Source organism: Myotis daubentonii, chromosome 13 (assembly GCF_963259705.1).
Source record: "Myotis daubentonii chromosome 13, mMyoDau2.1, whole genome shotgun sequence".
Taxonomy (NCBI): Eukaryota; Metazoa; Chordata; class Mammalia; order Chiroptera; family Vespertilionidae; genus Myotis; species Myotis daubentonii.
Window position 1 is genome coordinate 47,673,164 of NC_081852.1, and position 16,719 is coordinate 47,689,882.

Sequence of the window (16,719 nt, forward strand, 5' to 3'; positions counted from 1 at the left end):
ATACAATAAAAAGCAATGAACTACTAGTATACAACCTAAATATCAAAATTATCCTGAGTGAAAGAAAAAAAAATGATTCCATTTACATAAAATTCTAAAAAATGAAAACTAATTTATAATGACAGAAAACAGATCAGTGCTTGCCTGGGGTGGAACAGTAAGGCTGGGAAGGGCCCCAAGGAAACTTTGGGGGATGATGTATGTTCATTACCTTGATTATAGTGACTGTTTCACAGGTGTCTCCATATGTCAAAACTTACAGCACGTTCTAAATATGTGCAGATTGTTACACATATTTATACTTCAATAAAACTATTTTTTAAAGTCAGGCTTTTTTTTCTCATTCCTAACAAATCAGAGGTAGTAATTACACTAAGAAGAGATTTCTCTCATTTTTAAAATTACTTTCTTCAAATTATTTGCAGGAAAAATTCAAAGTACTTTCTTGTATCACTCATGGATTAAGAAAAGTATCTTTTTTTTAATCCTCTCCTGAGGATCTTTTTTCTATTAATTTTTTTTTTTTTCAGAGACAGCGAAAGGGAGGGGAGGGGGGGGGGAGAAAGAGAGAGAAACATCGATGAGAGAGAGACACATTGACTGGTTGTCTCCACATGCACCTTGACCAGGGCTGAGGATTGAACCTGCAATTGAGGTACATGCCCTTGACTGGGAATTGAACCCATGACTCTTAGGTCTGAGAGCCAATATTCTAATCAATGAGCCAAACAGGCCAGGGTAAATAAATATATTTTATTTCAAAAATTCAACTTATAGTCTCAGCAAAGGTCACACAAAATTTTATTCAACTAAAAATATAAACATAATTAAATGACCATATTATCACTAAAATGGGGTACACATTTATGTGAAGCTAAAGGGGTGAAATTTTCTTAAATCAGTATCTTCAATTTCTCAAATGACAGTTTTCCTATTATTTTATCTAGCATGTCATAACATTATTATGACAGACTTTTGAACTCTATCCAGAAACAGTCTATCTAAAGCTTAACTATATTTCATAGTAACAATAAAATTAAAGATGATTGTTTATCATCTAGCAAAAAAAAACACAAAAAAGAGTTCCAAAAAGTAGGTAAACATTTCACTTGTCACCTGTTTACAGTGTCAAGCTTAAGAGTAGTTTTTCAGTAAGTACAGCAGCAGCTAATATTAAATAAAAAGCTCTAATTTTAATTCCTTTCAAACAATAGTGGTACATGGTACAGTTAGATAATTCTGTTTTAATATAAAATATCCAGCATGCAAAGTAGTGTACCTGAAGAATAACAACTGAAATAAACTCTTAAACATTTAAAATATTATAGTCTCACACTTTAAAAATATTTCACAGGCAAATACACAGTTTCCTTCATCACTAACATCACCTTCCCCCAAAGAAAGGGAAGCCAGCTGCCCCAACAGCTCCAGGCAACTGCTAAAAACAGGAAGCAAGAGTAACTGAAACTGTGGGGTAAGCATGGTTATTAGCAACCTGCAGCCTGGTTAATAAAGCCATTTTAAATGTCTGTTTCAGGTCACATCAGTAATTCACTTGGAAAGGAGTAGCACTTTAATATATATTAAAGGCCTATCATCAGGCAAAGGGTTTAATACATATGGCAGTTTGAATCATATATTCATTTTTCTTTTTGCTTGTTTTAGTGACCCAAATATATTTAATTAGCATTGAAATATCCTCTACTCCACAACTCAGAGCCCTGACAGAATATATTTTGGCATTATCATGCCGCTGTGATTTAGACAAATTTTTTTTTAGTAACATTCCGTTGGGAAAACTTTTGAACATGTATCTCCAATATAGTATGTGCATTATTAAACAAACACACAGAAATTTATAGAGAATGAGCCAAAAAGTCATGTTTTCTTCACCCTGGAGGACTACTGATCTGATTTTCTCAATACTTTCGGCTATGGGAAGGCCCTAACAAATATTCAATTTTCAATGGAATTAAATCTGTCCATATAGATAATAAAATACTAGTAAGTAAATATGTACTCAGTGTTTTATTAAACTTTATTGGATTTTGTGAAATATAAAACTTGGAATTTATAAGTTTTATAATCAACCATTCTCATCCTAAGAACACTGAACACTACTTTGAAACAAATTTCTTTTTAAGTCTTTATTGTTTTAAGTATTACATGTCCCCCTCCCCACCCCCCCAACGACCCCTTTTAACCCATCCCTCCACCCCATTTGGAACAAATTTTGAATGGTTTCTTCAAACTTTCTCACCAACCTGAAATTTATTTTAGTCTTTTTTTTTATTGATTTCAGAGCGGAGGTAGAAACATCAATGAAGAGAATCATTGATTGGCTGCCTCCTACAGGTCCCCAGGGGGAAACGAGCCAGCAACCCAGGTATGTGCCCTGACCAGGAATCAAACCGTGACCTCTTGGTTCATAGGTCAACTCCAATGCTCAACCACTGAGGTAAGTAGGGGCTAGATTTTTTTAGAGAGAAAGGAAGGAGGGTGTGAGAGGGAGGGTAAGAGCGAGAGCGACAGGAGAGAGAGAAAAACATGGATTTTGTTGTTCCACTTACTTATGCATTCGTTGGTTGATTCTTGTATAGTACTCTGATGGATGGAACCAACTGAGCTACCTGGCCAGGGCTTATCTTGGTTTTCATAAATACAACTTTAATTGCATATTACACCCAGTAAAAAAGTTAACTTCAGGTGTGAGGAACATCTGGCCCACAGGGAATCCTTTGGTCTGGCCCTGCCAAGGCATTAGGGGTGAGTTACTAGTAATTAAATGTTTGACCAAATATAGCAGGCTAATTTTTAGGTTGATAATTTTGTATGGCCCTCGAATTATGTTATAAATATCCAAATGTCCCTTGGCAGAAAAAAGGTTCCCAACCCTGGTTTACTTTATGGAAGAAGAATAGGTAAAGCTATATCCTCCATTTGCATGCCTGGTAGCATACTAAGTGGGCACATTTTACACAATGCCCTTGGTAACCTTAGTCCTTGACACATGAGTAAATAGTTTTAAGCAGTTCATGACAAAGGGGTTTTGTTCATTTTTCATTTTGCTATTCTCATTCAGGTTTTTTTAATGATTTAAATGTTTTTATTGATTTTAGAGAGAGGAAGAGAGGGGGAGAGAAACATGAATGTGAGAAACATTGATCAGCTGCCTCCTTCACACACCTACAAGAGGACCAAATCAGAAAGCCAGGCATATGCCCCAATTGGGAATCTAACTGGCAACCTTTAGGTGCACTGGACGACACTCAGCCAACTGAGCCACACTGGGCTCATTCAGAGTTCTTTATGTAATTTGCCTCACGTTGTACTATAACATTCCAATCAAAGGCCAACTTCAGTTTGCACATCAAGTGATGCAGAAGGCTAACAAATTTAAATTAATAAAATCACACTTATCTACCCACACATATCACTTGCTATTCTCTAACCCTGCTTTATTTTTCTTTTTTGCACATTAACACTTCCAGACATAATATATTTGATAGTGTGCGCACTTAGTCCCTTTTTCTAAATTATAAGCTCCAAGAGGGTGAGGCTTACTGTGTTTGCTACTAGACATCCCCAGTTTCTTGAACAGTCTGCTACACACTGGCAGAAATAAAACTCAAACCTCTAGACTTGAGCTCTTTGCCTTTAAGAAGCTAATTCTGTATAAGCCTGAAAATGCAAGAATATTGTACAAGTTCCTTTTAATGCTCTAATCAGCGTTTTCAGCCTGTGGGTCGCAAACAATGAAAATACATCCTGCATATCAGATATTTACATTACAATTCATAACAGTAGCAAAATTACAGTTATGAAGTAGCAACAAAAATAATTTTATGGTTGGGGGTCACCACAACATGAGGAACTGTATTAAAAGGTCGCGGCATTAGGAAAGTTGAGAACCACTGAGTCTAAATGAATCTTTGTGAAATCTTACTCTTGGTTCAGAAATGCTAAGATCCTTGGCTTGATTAACATAGTATGTTGCTAATGTTTTAACATCAGGCCTTTGAACAAAAAGTTCCTTGTACACCGGTGGAAAATAAAACTGAGAAACCTTGTCAAGTGAGAAATGCAGTACCTGCTGCCTTGACAATGTGTTTTTCTTCTTCAACCAAAACATGTTCCAATCTCTAATCTGAAACTGTGACTAGAAAAATATAAATTTCCATTTTCCTAAAGTTTCAAAATTATACAAAAAAGGCCTGAACTTGTCATGTTCTCCTGAACATTCTACTGCTGTTACTCCTAGAATTCCATTCTCTGCCATACCACACAGAATGCTACTTATCTGTTCTACATATTAAGGTCACTTCCAAAGGATGGTTTGAGCAATGTCAGACCTTCAGTAACATGGATACTGACACAAAGGAATAAGAGAGTATGTAAAGAAAACATTTTAAAAGATTGGGCTTGAAGATAGGTAGTATGCCATCTGTTTTTTCAAAATCTACACTAATAAAAGAGAAACATGCAAATTGGTGTCATTCTGCTATGCCCACCAGCCAATTGGATGAGTATGGAAATTAACCCAACAAAGATGACGGTTAATTTGCATACACAGGCACAGCGCAAAGACTGAAGGCTCTGGCGGAGCAAAGACTGAAGGCTGAAGAGGCTTGGCTTCTCCGCTGCGGCCGGAGTGAAGGCCTGGGTCCCGGGTGCTGGAGGAAAACCGGTGCCGGCAGCCAGGGGAAAGGAAGGCCTATTGCATGAATCTCTTTGTGCAACGGGCCTCTAGTATTGCTATAATTAATTAAGGTCTTTCAAAAGCATAAAGGTAACAGAGCTAGTTTTTACATTCAGCCAATATATAATTTGTGCCTTTAGTAATAATTCTTGAATATTCTTTTAAAAAGCAAAATATTCTGCTTTAGCCCTGGCTGATTTGGCTCAGCGGATAGAGCATTGGCCTGTGGACTGAAGTGTCCCGAGTTCGATTCCGGCTAAGGGCACGTACCTAGGTTGCAGGCTCCTCCCCAGTCCAGGCCCTGGTCAGGGCTCATGCAGGAGGCAACCAATCGATGTGTTTTTCTCACATCAGTGTTTCTCTCTGTCTTATCCTCTCTCTGAAAATCAATGGGGAAAAAAAAATCCTTGAGTGAGGATTAAAAAAAAAAAATTCTGCTTTATATTTAAAAGAATTCATTCTCTTACCAAATAAGCTTCTACTCACCATTCAACTTTAACTGTTATCTTTCCTCTTACAAAATAAAAAGAGAGAGAAATCAGCCCTCGCCGGTTTGGCTCACTGGATAGAGCATTGGCCTGGGGACTGAAGAGTCCCGGGTTCGATTCTGGTCAAGGGCATGTACCTTGGTTGCAGGCACATCCCCAGTAGGGGGTGTTAGGAGGCAGCTGATCTATGCTTCTCTCTCATCCATGTTTCTAACTCTCTATCCCTCTCCCTTCCTCTCTGTAAAAAATCAATAAAATATATTTTAAAAAAGAGAGAGAGAGAGAGAAATCAGAAAGGCAGAAATAATCACCACTGTATCTCCACCTTTTCCTGGCAAAAAGTCAGGGATAGGCATTCATACAATGCCTTAATAATGCTGAAATAATAGCTAACACTTATTAAGTGGTCACTTCTTTTCATGTGTTATTCTAAGCACTATACATATTTTATCTAACTGATCTCACAACAGTATGAATTAGGTACTACTATCTTCATTATACAAAGAAGAAAACAGTATAGGGAGGTTAAATAACTTAACCAAGGTCATAGAATTATACTTGCAATGAAGTGTGCAGATTCTGGAGCTACACTGTGTGGGTTCAAACCTGGCTCCAGCACTAATGAACTCTATGACTAAACAAATTATAAAATCACTTCAGTTTCTTCCACTCCAAAATGGTAAGATTCAATGCATCAATAAGTGCAAGGTGCTAAGTATAGTAGCTGACACATAGTCCTTAATAAATTATTTATAATGCTAGAGCCCACATTGTTTAATACTGCAACCTCTGCACAATACAGTACTTGATGTTTGGAGGAATGTTATAATAGCTTTCTACTTTCAGAGTCAAAACTTCAGAGTACCCAATAGGTGCCAAGAGCTATACAATTTTACACATTTTTTTCATGTCAATCTAATTATTCTACATCTAATGTCCTATTTGTAGGTGTGTTTTTTTCCTGACATCTCCTAGTTCCACATAAAACTATCTCATCAAACCTACCATACCATAAATAATTCAAGGCTAAAAATATGGCATTTATTGATTTCTGATTTGTAAAAAATTCTGTTTACTCTCCAAGTTACAGCTTGGTATTTATACCATACCACTTAAATTCATAGATATAGCTTAAAATTCTTACAATGTTGATACAGAATGTTCGAGCTGTATCTTTTAGCTGATTTACTTAACAGCTCTAAAACATAAACCTAGAGATACACGTCTAACTAGATTCAAACATGACTAGTTAAGGAAAACAGATTGCCAAATGTTTTCCAAGGATAACTAGTAAAATACATGAAATACTCATCTTTATAGGAAAATTACTTTACTTTTATTTACTTATTTATTGCAATCCTCACCCAAGGATATGTTTCCATTGATCCTGAGGAAGGAAGAGAGAGAAAAAAACATCCATGTGAAAGAGAAACATTAATCGGCTGCCTCCTGTACAGGCCCCAGCTGGGAATTGAACCCACAACCTTTTGGTACACGGGACCATGCTCCAACCAACCGAGCAATCCAGCCAGGGCTAGGCAAATTTTAAAAAATACTGTAGAGTAATGGAAATTTGTAGTGTAAAACATTTAGACTATAATAGATAAATCTAAATTTTTACTTTATACACTATTTGGCCCAAGTTTAGAACCTAACATAAGCTGTCCTCTCCTTATAAATTTACAGAGAGCAATTTTATGACAAACACAATGACAGAAAAGAATGTGTGTAACACAGCCCTTGCTGATGTGGAGTGTTGTCCTGTACAGTGAAAGGTTGTGGGTTCAATTCCTAGTCAGGGTACATACCTGGGTTGTGAGCTTGGTCCCTGATTGGGGCACATATAGAAGGCAACAGATCGATTTTTTTTTCTCTCTCTCTCTCCCTCTTTCTCTCTTCTTTTTTTAAAGAAGTGTGTTCCATTTATTTATTTATTTTTTATTTCAGAGAGGAAGGGAGAGGGAGAGATAGAAACATCAATGATTAGAATCACTGATTGGCTGTCCCCTGCATGTCCTCCCACTGGGGATCAAGCCTACAACCTGAACATTTGCCCTTCGCTGAAAACTGAACCTGGGACCCTTCAGTCTGCAAGCTGACGCACTATACACAGAGCCAAACCAGCTAGGGCTCTTCTCCTCTTCTCTCTCTTTCTCTCTCTGTCTCTGTCTCTCTCTCCCTCCCCTCACCCCCTAAAATAAACATATCCTTGGGGGAAGATTAAAAAAAAAAAAAGAATGTGAAACACATGCCAAATGAACAATGTTAAAAGGTAGGCTAAGAAATAACAGCATATATAAACCTAAATATGTAAAGCTAAACCATTAAAGTTTTAGAAGAAAATAGAGGTGAACAGCCATATGACATCAAGGTAGGTAAGGCTTTAAAAATATATTTTTATTGATTTTGAGAGAGAAAGGAAGAGGGAGAGAGAGAAACATCAATGTAAAGGGAAACATGGACCCACACCCTACTGGGAATTGAACAGGCAACCTTTCAGTGCATGGGATGACCCCCAACCAACTGAGCCACACCAGCCAGGGCAGGGGAAGACTTTCTTGGATAAAAGACAACACAAACCATAAAAAAAAAAAAAAAAAAAAAGAGAAGGGCAAATTTGGCTATACTAAAATTTAAAACGTTTTCCTGCCAAAACATTCCATTTGAAACAAAACATGAAGAAATGATGAGACAAATCCAAACTGAGGGACATTATACAAGACAACTGGCCTGGACTCTTCAAATATACTAGTATCAGTATTATGCAAACAAAAAGTTGGGGACTTTTTGTGGGTTGAAAGTAACTAAAACGACATGGGAACTAAATACAATTCCTGATCTATGACTAGATCCTAGACTAGGGATAGAGTTGGAGAATAGTTATAAAGGTCATTATTGGGACCACTGAGAAATTTTCAATGTGCACTGGATATTAAATAATAAAGCTGCATCCATATTAAATGCGATAATTGTATTATAGTTTTGTAGGAATCCTTGTTCTTAGGACATTCAAGTAAATTTTTTTTTTTTAATCCTCACCTAAGGACATTTCTTCCACTCATTTCGAGTGAGAGTGGAAGGAAAGAAGGAGGGGAGGAGAGAATCATGGACTTAAGAGAGAGACACACACATTGATTGGTTGCCCTGACTAGGGCTGGGGAACCTGCAACCCAAATGAGATATGGTGCCCTTGATTGGGAATCGAAATCATGATCCTTGGGTCCACAGGCCAACATTTTAACCACTGAGCAAACCAGCCAGGGTTAATCAAGTAAATCTTTTGAGGTCTGAACTGTCATGATGTCTGCAACTTGCCTTTAAATGGCTCGTGGGGGGAGGGGGTGCGGGGGGGGGGGGGGGGGCCTGGCCAGGTGGCTCAGCTGATTGGAGCATTATCCCGTATACCAAAAAGGTATAGGTTCGATTCCTGGTCAGGGCACATACAGAGATTACATCGATGTTTCTCTCTTTCTCCCTCTCCCTCCCTCTCTCTAAAGTCAATAAATATATCCTCAGGTGAGGATTTTAAAGAAATGGTTCAGGAAAAAAATGTAGATATGAAAGATAGTCAATGTGGCAAAACGTTAACAACTGATCAGTCCAGATGAAAGGTATAAGGTATATTGCAGTTTTCTATAGGACTAAGATTTTTCACATAAAAAGTTTTAATGAAAACGTAAAACCTCTGCACAACAAAAAGAGAAACCATACAACAACAAGATATTTGTGATACCATAACTAAGAGGATTAGTATAAAGTACAGAGAGCTACAAATCAATGACAGAAAAGCAAACAAGCCAACAGAAAAAAAGAATGGATATAAACAGCAATGTGCAGAAAGACACCTTATAATAAATGAATGTAAAGAAGTTCAACCCACTTAAAATCAGTTCATAGGAAATTAAAATGAAATTTAATTTTGTTTTAAAATTAAAAGTCTGACATGGCAACATGGGACTCTGGCAATCTAATGGGAATTTTGTATTTAGTATTTTGGAAAACAATTTAGCATTATGTAATAAAGTTGAGAATCCTTTTACCCTACACCTAAGAATTCCCTAGGTGTAGAATTCTCTCACACATGTAAACAAGATGACACAGCCAAGAATGTTTATTGCAGCACTATTAATGGCAGCAACAACAACAAAAAAAAGTCGGAAATACCTAAATATCCATAAAAAACCTGATTTATTCATATAATGGAATACTATAGAGCAATAAAAATGAATGAACTAAAGATACATCTATCAACATAGATATATATCAAAAACATCATTAAAGCCCTGACCAGTTTGGCTCATTAGCTAGAGCGTCGGCCTGTGGACTAAAGAGTCCCAGGTTCGATTCCGGTCAAGGGCATGTACCTTGGTTGCAGGCACATCCCCAGTAGGGGGTGTGCAGGAGGCAGCTGATCGATGCTTCTCTCTCATTGATGTTTCTAACTATCTCTCTCCCTTCCTCTCTGTAAAAAATCAATAAAATATATATTAAAAAATTAAAAAATAAAATATTCTTAAAAAAATAAAAATAGGTAAAAAACATCATTAAACAAAAAAGCAAGTTGCAGAATCACATGTATAATATATTAAGCAAGAATATATGCACTTTTATGGATATATACATATTATGGGAATAATAATTACTGAATTCATGACAGTGTTTACTGCTAAGAGAGGGCAAGAGAGGGAAATAGGATAGCAAAGATTCATACAGGCTCAACTGATCTGTAATTTTATCCCTTTAAAAACAAATAAATTCTTTCCCACAATTGGGAAATGAGAAGGAAAAAACCACATAAACTAAATATGATGGTGCGGGGGTGGGCAAAAAATGCAGAGGGAGAGAAAGCTCATGAACAGGAACAGTGTAGTGACTGCTGGGGGGATGAGGAGCAGGGGAAAATATATAGGGGGAATAAATGGTGGTGGACGGAGACTTGACTTGGGGTGATAAACACACAATACAGTGTACAAATGATGTGTTGTAGAATTGTGCACCTGAAACCTGTTTAATTTTGTTAACCAGTGTCACCCCAATAAATTCAATAAAAAGAGAAAAAAAGGAAAGTAAATAAATCTGATGGTCTATAATTATACTAACATTACATTATTTTCTATGTGTCTGAAATATTACGTATTTTTTAAGAAAATTTAACTTTTTGGTGGCTGTGAAGCTGCGGAGATAGGGAGAGGCTGAGGACTTTGATCTCATTGTCCTCCTAGCCCTCTGACCACCATCTAAATGCCCTCAATAAAAACGGTTTGATTCCCCCCCCAAAATAAGATAAAATTAAATTACATAAATTAAAACATTAGAGAAACCTCATTAAAATGACCAAGGAACTTTAAAAAACATAATATTCCACTTAACATTTGAAATGGAAACATACCCAACAAATTTAAACTTACTAATACATATACAGTCTTCTCTTTACAAGCAGATTTTTTCATCTCACCCTCTTGACAATGCTTCCCAATCAAAAAAAGACCAACAAAATGTAGGAACAAATAATTCAACACTCTTCAAATTAATCTAATCCTTTTGATTCTGTAGTCTGCCTAAAAAGGTACGGGTAGCTTTGCTACTCTGCTGGCAATTTTGTTATTTTTATTGGTTTACTGCTCAAGTTGTTTTCCCTAAAACAGAAAAAACAGCCACTGCAAACTCTGGTAACCATTCAAAGAACACAATCAAATTTCAAATGGTTGTGTCAAGTGACAAGGACCTTAGCACTCCGCAATAATTTTCTATCAACTTCCTTAAATCAAATAACTTTTTCAGGCCTGAATGGAAACACACACACACACACACACACACACACACACACACACAAAACAACACACACACAAAATACCAACTATTCACAAAAAGATAATGAAGTTATCTTACTTCATTAATTCTGCTCTAACTGCAAGAAATTCATGTAGAAAGAATATATTGTAAACAGTTTACCAAAATTTCTCTAACCAGCTCTATCATACTACTAGTGGCCCGGTGCATGAAATTCATGCACATTAAAAGGGGATTAATTAGAGGAAATACTTTAATATTGCTATTTGCCCTTTCTCTATAATAGAAGTGTCAGAGATGGAAGAAAATTAGTAAAATGTATATGAAAATCTCCCTCCTGTAAGAGTCTCAGGCACGCCGAAGGACCCAGAGCCAAGTCCCCACCCACCCACTCGTGCCTCAAAATCGCATGAGACTCAGACCCGGCTGGCCCCACCCCCATTGGGTGAGACCCAGACCCAGCTGGACCCACCCCCCTCAAGCCCTGCTGGGAGGGGGATGAAGCCTCCTGCTGATGGCGCATAACAACCATTTGAATATTAGCCTTTTAATATTAAGACTAGAGGCCCGGTGCACGAAATTTGTGAACTGGGGGGGTGGGGGGGGGGTTGTCCCTCAGCCTAGCCTGCACCCTCTCCAATCTGGGACCCCTTGGGGGATGTCCGACTGCTGAATTAGGCAGGGATCGGGCCTAAACCGGCAATCAGACATCCCTCTCACAATCCGGAACTTTTGGCTCCCAACCGTTCGCCTGCCTGCCAGCCTGGTCACCCCCTAACCACTCCCCTGCCAGCCTGATCGACGCCTAACTGCTCCCCTGCCAGCCCGATCGCCCCCAACTGCCCTCCCCTACTGGCCCAATCGCCCCTAACTGCCCTCCCTTACTGGCCTGGTCCCCCCCCACTGCGCTCCCCTGCTGGCCTGGTCGCCCCTAACTTCCCTCCCCTGCTGACCTGGTTGCCCCTAACTGCCCTCCCCTGCTGGCCTGGTCGCCCACAACTGCCCTCCCCTGCAGACCATCTTGTGGCTGTGGGCGCCACCATCTTTGAGGCCGTGGCAGTGAATTAGCATATCCCCTCCTTATTGGCTGTGGGCACCGCCATCTTCGAGGGCATGGCACTCAATTAGCATATTCCCTCCTTATTGGCTGTGGGCGCCATCATCTTTGCAGCCTGCTGCTCAGTCGTTTGGTTGTCCCTCACTAACTCCCTGCAAGCCTAGTCACCCCACACAGCCTGCTGTGCAGTCATTTGGTTGTCCCTCACTAACCCCCTGCCGGCCTGGTCGCCCCACACGGCCTGTTTGGTCATCCATTCAGTTGCGATGGTCACTTAGACTTTTATATATATAGACTGCTATACCAAACCCTTTATCATTACCCCTCAATATATCTTTTAAATCTTCTTACTCTCCTGTGCCATCTTCTGTATGTTCTCCCTGATTCTACCAACCTACAATAATCTCTCCACTCTGTACCAAAAAATAGTAATAGCTAACATGTATAGAGAATTTAATGTATGCCAGTATTGCTTCAATGGAATTATCCCACTTAATAGATAAAACCTGGTGAAATTTGTTCTATTTTTCCTGTTTTCATGGTAAGAGAAACTGAATAAGACTCCAAGGTTGCATGCATGTTAAGTGGCAAGCCGGGTCTCAAACCTAGATTCCAAAATCCATGCCCTGAAACGTACCTGATGCTACCTTCTACTTTTACTACTTACATATCACTTAACATATTCCCTGTGATATTTAACATTTGTGTTCACAGATGTTGTCTAAACAGCTCAAAATACTACATTCATTCAACAAAAATTTACTGAGAGCCTATATGCCAGGCATTGTTGACTTCTAGGCATAAAAGCATGCTACAAAACCTCTATACAAATAAAAGAGAGATAAAGTTTCTAGGTACATAGGCATCCCAGAAATATGGGTAAGTGCTAAATTAATAATGATATGAACATAGCAATTATAACTGCATAAAAACTATGTTTAGATAAACAGGAGAAGAGAATAATTATAAATCATATGTTAAAGTTGGGCTTTTTAACTATTTCATTGAATTAAGCGTTTAGGTAAGAGTTAAGCAACAAAGACATTAAAAAACACACCCACGGGTTCTGTGTGCTTTCTTTCACCATAACACTGCTGAAACAACCTACAGATGATTAGCCCTCCTAACATTCCACTGTAACTTGGCTTTCTTTAGGTATATACACCTGATATCACTATAATAAGGCTTGCAGATACTGTAAGTAAATAATATCTATGTAAATCTTCCTATAATTAAAAACTTTTGGGAACTTGCAGCTGATTGTAAATTTTCATACAATGGAATTATATCTTAGAACTGAAAGAAACTTCAGCCCCCTTACTTTACAGACTGATTACTAAATTCTAAAGTCAAATTCCTGGATTAATGAGGATTACACAGCAATGTACAGAAATGTAATGACTTATATTGCAATAGAAATGCATTTTAGCCCTGGCCTGAGAGCTCAGTTGGCTAGACTAGAGCATCCTCCCCATATGCCAAGGTTGTAGGAACCACTCCCCATATGCCAAGGTTGCGGGTTCCATTTCTGGTCAAGGGCACATACAGGAATCAACCAATGACTGCATGGATAGGTGGAACAACAAATACGTAGATGTTTCTCAACCTCTCCTCTCCGCCATTGTCCTTTCTCATAAATTAAATTAATGCATTTCCCTCTGTGTGTGCTACCACCTGCCTAGCACGTTGAGTTTCTTTTAATTGCTAACTAGCTGTGTCTTCTTTAACTAACCTCTCCAGGCCTGGATGCCTTCATTAGGAGAAATCTATTGACGTGTGGTGGTAAATATTTAAAAGACCTCAACAATACGTATTAAGTTGCCACGGTAAAGGGCACTGTTTCAACACTCTCTCTTTCACATTATGGCCAGCAGCGTTTGCATTGGTTGCCTTGGGACCAAATCAAGTGCACAGACATGAAGAACCTGTCCACCCCAGGACACGCACACACACGCCAGCGCGCGCGCGCACACACACACACACACACACACACACACACACACAAACCCTAAAATGGTGACTCGTCATTGCAGAGCACTGCACTTTACAACTCGCACACACAACGGCCCAAAAGACGAAAGCGTGAGGGGAGGGGGGGGGGGCAAATCTGACACCAGCTCCATCTCCTGCTTTTAAACGCTTGAGGCCTGCTGGAGTCCAACCCCAAAACGCTCTCACAACTCATGGCTCAGGCCTCAGATCTGCATCTCGCTCTCAGCGCTCGGGTTCCGGGGTCTCCAAGGAAGGAAAGGAACCGACCGCCACCGAACAGCCGACCCCTGACCTGGGAACCATTGGAAAATAAGCATGTTTCTAGGGAGGCTTGCCATTCGATGGGAGTTTTCCAGGAAGTGCTGCAAACGACAAAACCGGCGTGCGGGGGGATGCCAACTTTTGCCGTTCTTGCTAAAACGCCTTCGACCTGGCGCCCTACCGGAGCGTCCGCCAGCTTCTGGGGTCCACCGGGAACGCGCGGCGGGCGGCAGGTCCGGGGGTGAGGGCCGGAAAGGCTGGCCTCGGGTGCGGACCGGAGGACGCCCGGCGGCGGCCAGAAAAAAACAGGCAGACCCGAGTCAAGGGGTGTCTCCGTGAGGAGGGATGGGGACGGCCAACACCCCGAAAGAAAAGCGGGGGCAGCACAGGACCCAGCGAGGCAGGCTAAGAGGCGGCGAAGGGCCGCGCTCCGAGGCCAAGACGGGTCCCAGACAGCCGACCGCGGAGAAACAATGGCGCGGGCGTGACGTGAGGCTGGGGGCGTTGCCGCAGCGAGGAGGAAGGGGCTGCCCTGAGGCCGCGGCGGCCCGCGGCTGCGGGGCCAGCGGAGACGCGTGTGCCGGGTCACGGGGCCCGCCGGTGGGCGCTCGGGCGTGGGGCGTGGGGCCTGAGGGGCGCAGGGAGGGGCAGGCGGCGCCTCGGATCCGGGCCGCGCGCTCGGCCGCGCACACTCCTTCCTCCCCAGCTCGCTCGCGGGCTCCCCGCGCCGGCCCCTCCCGCCCGCGGGGTCCGCCGCACTCACCGTCTCGCCGCACGTCTGCAATCCTAGCGCGCAACTGCCGCAGCCCCCTGGGCGCGCGCCCTCCTTAACCCCGCGGCCTCGGCCCCGCCCCCAGGCCCCGCCCCCCGCTCGCTCCGGGCCAGGGACCGGCGCGCTGTTCCGATCCCCGACTCAGCCGCAGAACGAGGCTGCCGCGACGCTCCCTGGCCGCGCGACCGGAGGAAAGCGCCGTTGCGGGACGGTGCCCCCGTCCCTCCCGGGGGTCTAGGCATCTTTAAACGACGGGACAGCTGTGGCGGCCGAGCTGTGGGTGACGCACGTTGACTACTCTTCCATGTCCTTTAAGTCTACATCCCATGGCCGACTGCCACCTGGGACTACCTCCTGCTCCTCTGCCTACACTTGGAGCCCTTCCCTTAGAGGAGGGGGCTCGCTTGCCGCCCCCCCTCCCCGCCCCGCCACAGAATATTCTAGTACAATGGACTTGCTCAAGGCCCCTCGGGTCCAGACCTCCATAGCAGGCCTGAATCCAATTATGACCAAAAGCACTGGCTTTGGGAGGTGTCAGAACTGGTTGTAATCCAAGTTCTACCACTTACAAATGCTTGGACGTGGGGAGGATTACCTGATCTCACGGTGCCCAATTCCCTCACCTGTAATACAGGGATAGATAACAACGGTACTTACCGCAGAGGCTGTTGGCAGGATGAAATCAGATAATAGAGGAAAGTGGAGCATCTTTTCATATGTCTATTGGCCATCTGTATGTCCCCTTTGGGGAAATGTTTGTTCAGGTCCTCTGTTCTTTTTGTTTTTTTTAAAAAATGTATTTTGATTGATTTCAGAGAGGAAGAGGGAGAGATAGATAGAAACATCAATGATGAGAGAAAATCATTGATCGGCTGCCTCCTGCAAGTCCCACACTGGGGATGGAGCCTGCAACCCTGGTATGTGCCCTGAGGGGGAATATGAACCCGTGACCTCCTGGTTCATAGGTCAATGCTCAACCACTGAGCACACCAGCCAGGACTCTGCTCACTTTTTTAAAAAAATCAAATAGTTTGGTTCTTGTGGTGTTGCAAGTTGTATGAGTTTCTTAAGTCTTTTGAATAGTAACCCCTTATTGGATGTTATCACTGCAAACATCTTCTTCCATTCAGTAGATTGTCTTTTCATTTTGTTGATGGTTTCTTTCACTGTGCAAAAACTCGTTTCATGTAATCCCATTTGTTTAGTTTTTCTTTTGCTTCCCTTGCCAAAGGAGACATATCCAAAGAAATATTACTAAGAGTAATGTCAAAGAGTTTACTGCCAATGTTTTCTTTTAGTTGTTTTATAGTTTCATGTGTTAACATTTAAGCCATTAATCTATTTTGAGTCTATTCATGTATATGATATAAATTGTCCAGATTCATTCTTTTGCATGTGTCTGTCCAGTTTTCCCAATACCATGTATTGAAGAGACTGTCTTTAACCCATTGTATATTCTTGCCTTTGTCATAGATTAATTGACCATATAGGTTCAACACCACTAATCATGGGGGAAATGCAAATTAAAACCATAATGAGATATAAACTCACACCTGTCAGGATGGCTATCCTCAATAAATCAAACAAATGTTTGTGAGGATGTGAAGAAAAGGGAATCCTCATGCACTCACTGTTGGGACTGTAAATTGATGCAGCCACT

The 16,719-nt window shown here is 41.2% G+C and overlaps 1 protein-coding gene across 3 annotated transcripts in view; it reads right to left on the reverse strand.

The window, feature by feature from the left end:
- The window catches only part of NT5C2 (5'-nucleotidase, cytosolic II), a 139,811-nt gene that overhangs the window by 72,165 nt on the left and 50,927 nt on the right, over positions 1-16,719 (reverse strand). Inside the window, exon 1 of one of the 3 annotated variants that reach the window (XM_059661297.1) lies at positions 15,051-15,139. The exons of 1 other annotated variant lie outside the window; for it this stretch is intronic. The gene's annotated coding sequence lies outside the window, so the exon portion shown is untranslated. Of the gene's footprint in view, positions 1-14,468; positions 14,970-15,050; positions 15,140-16,719 lie in introns of those variants that run through there. One more of the 3 variants, XM_059661298.1, reaches the window with a different exon arrangement.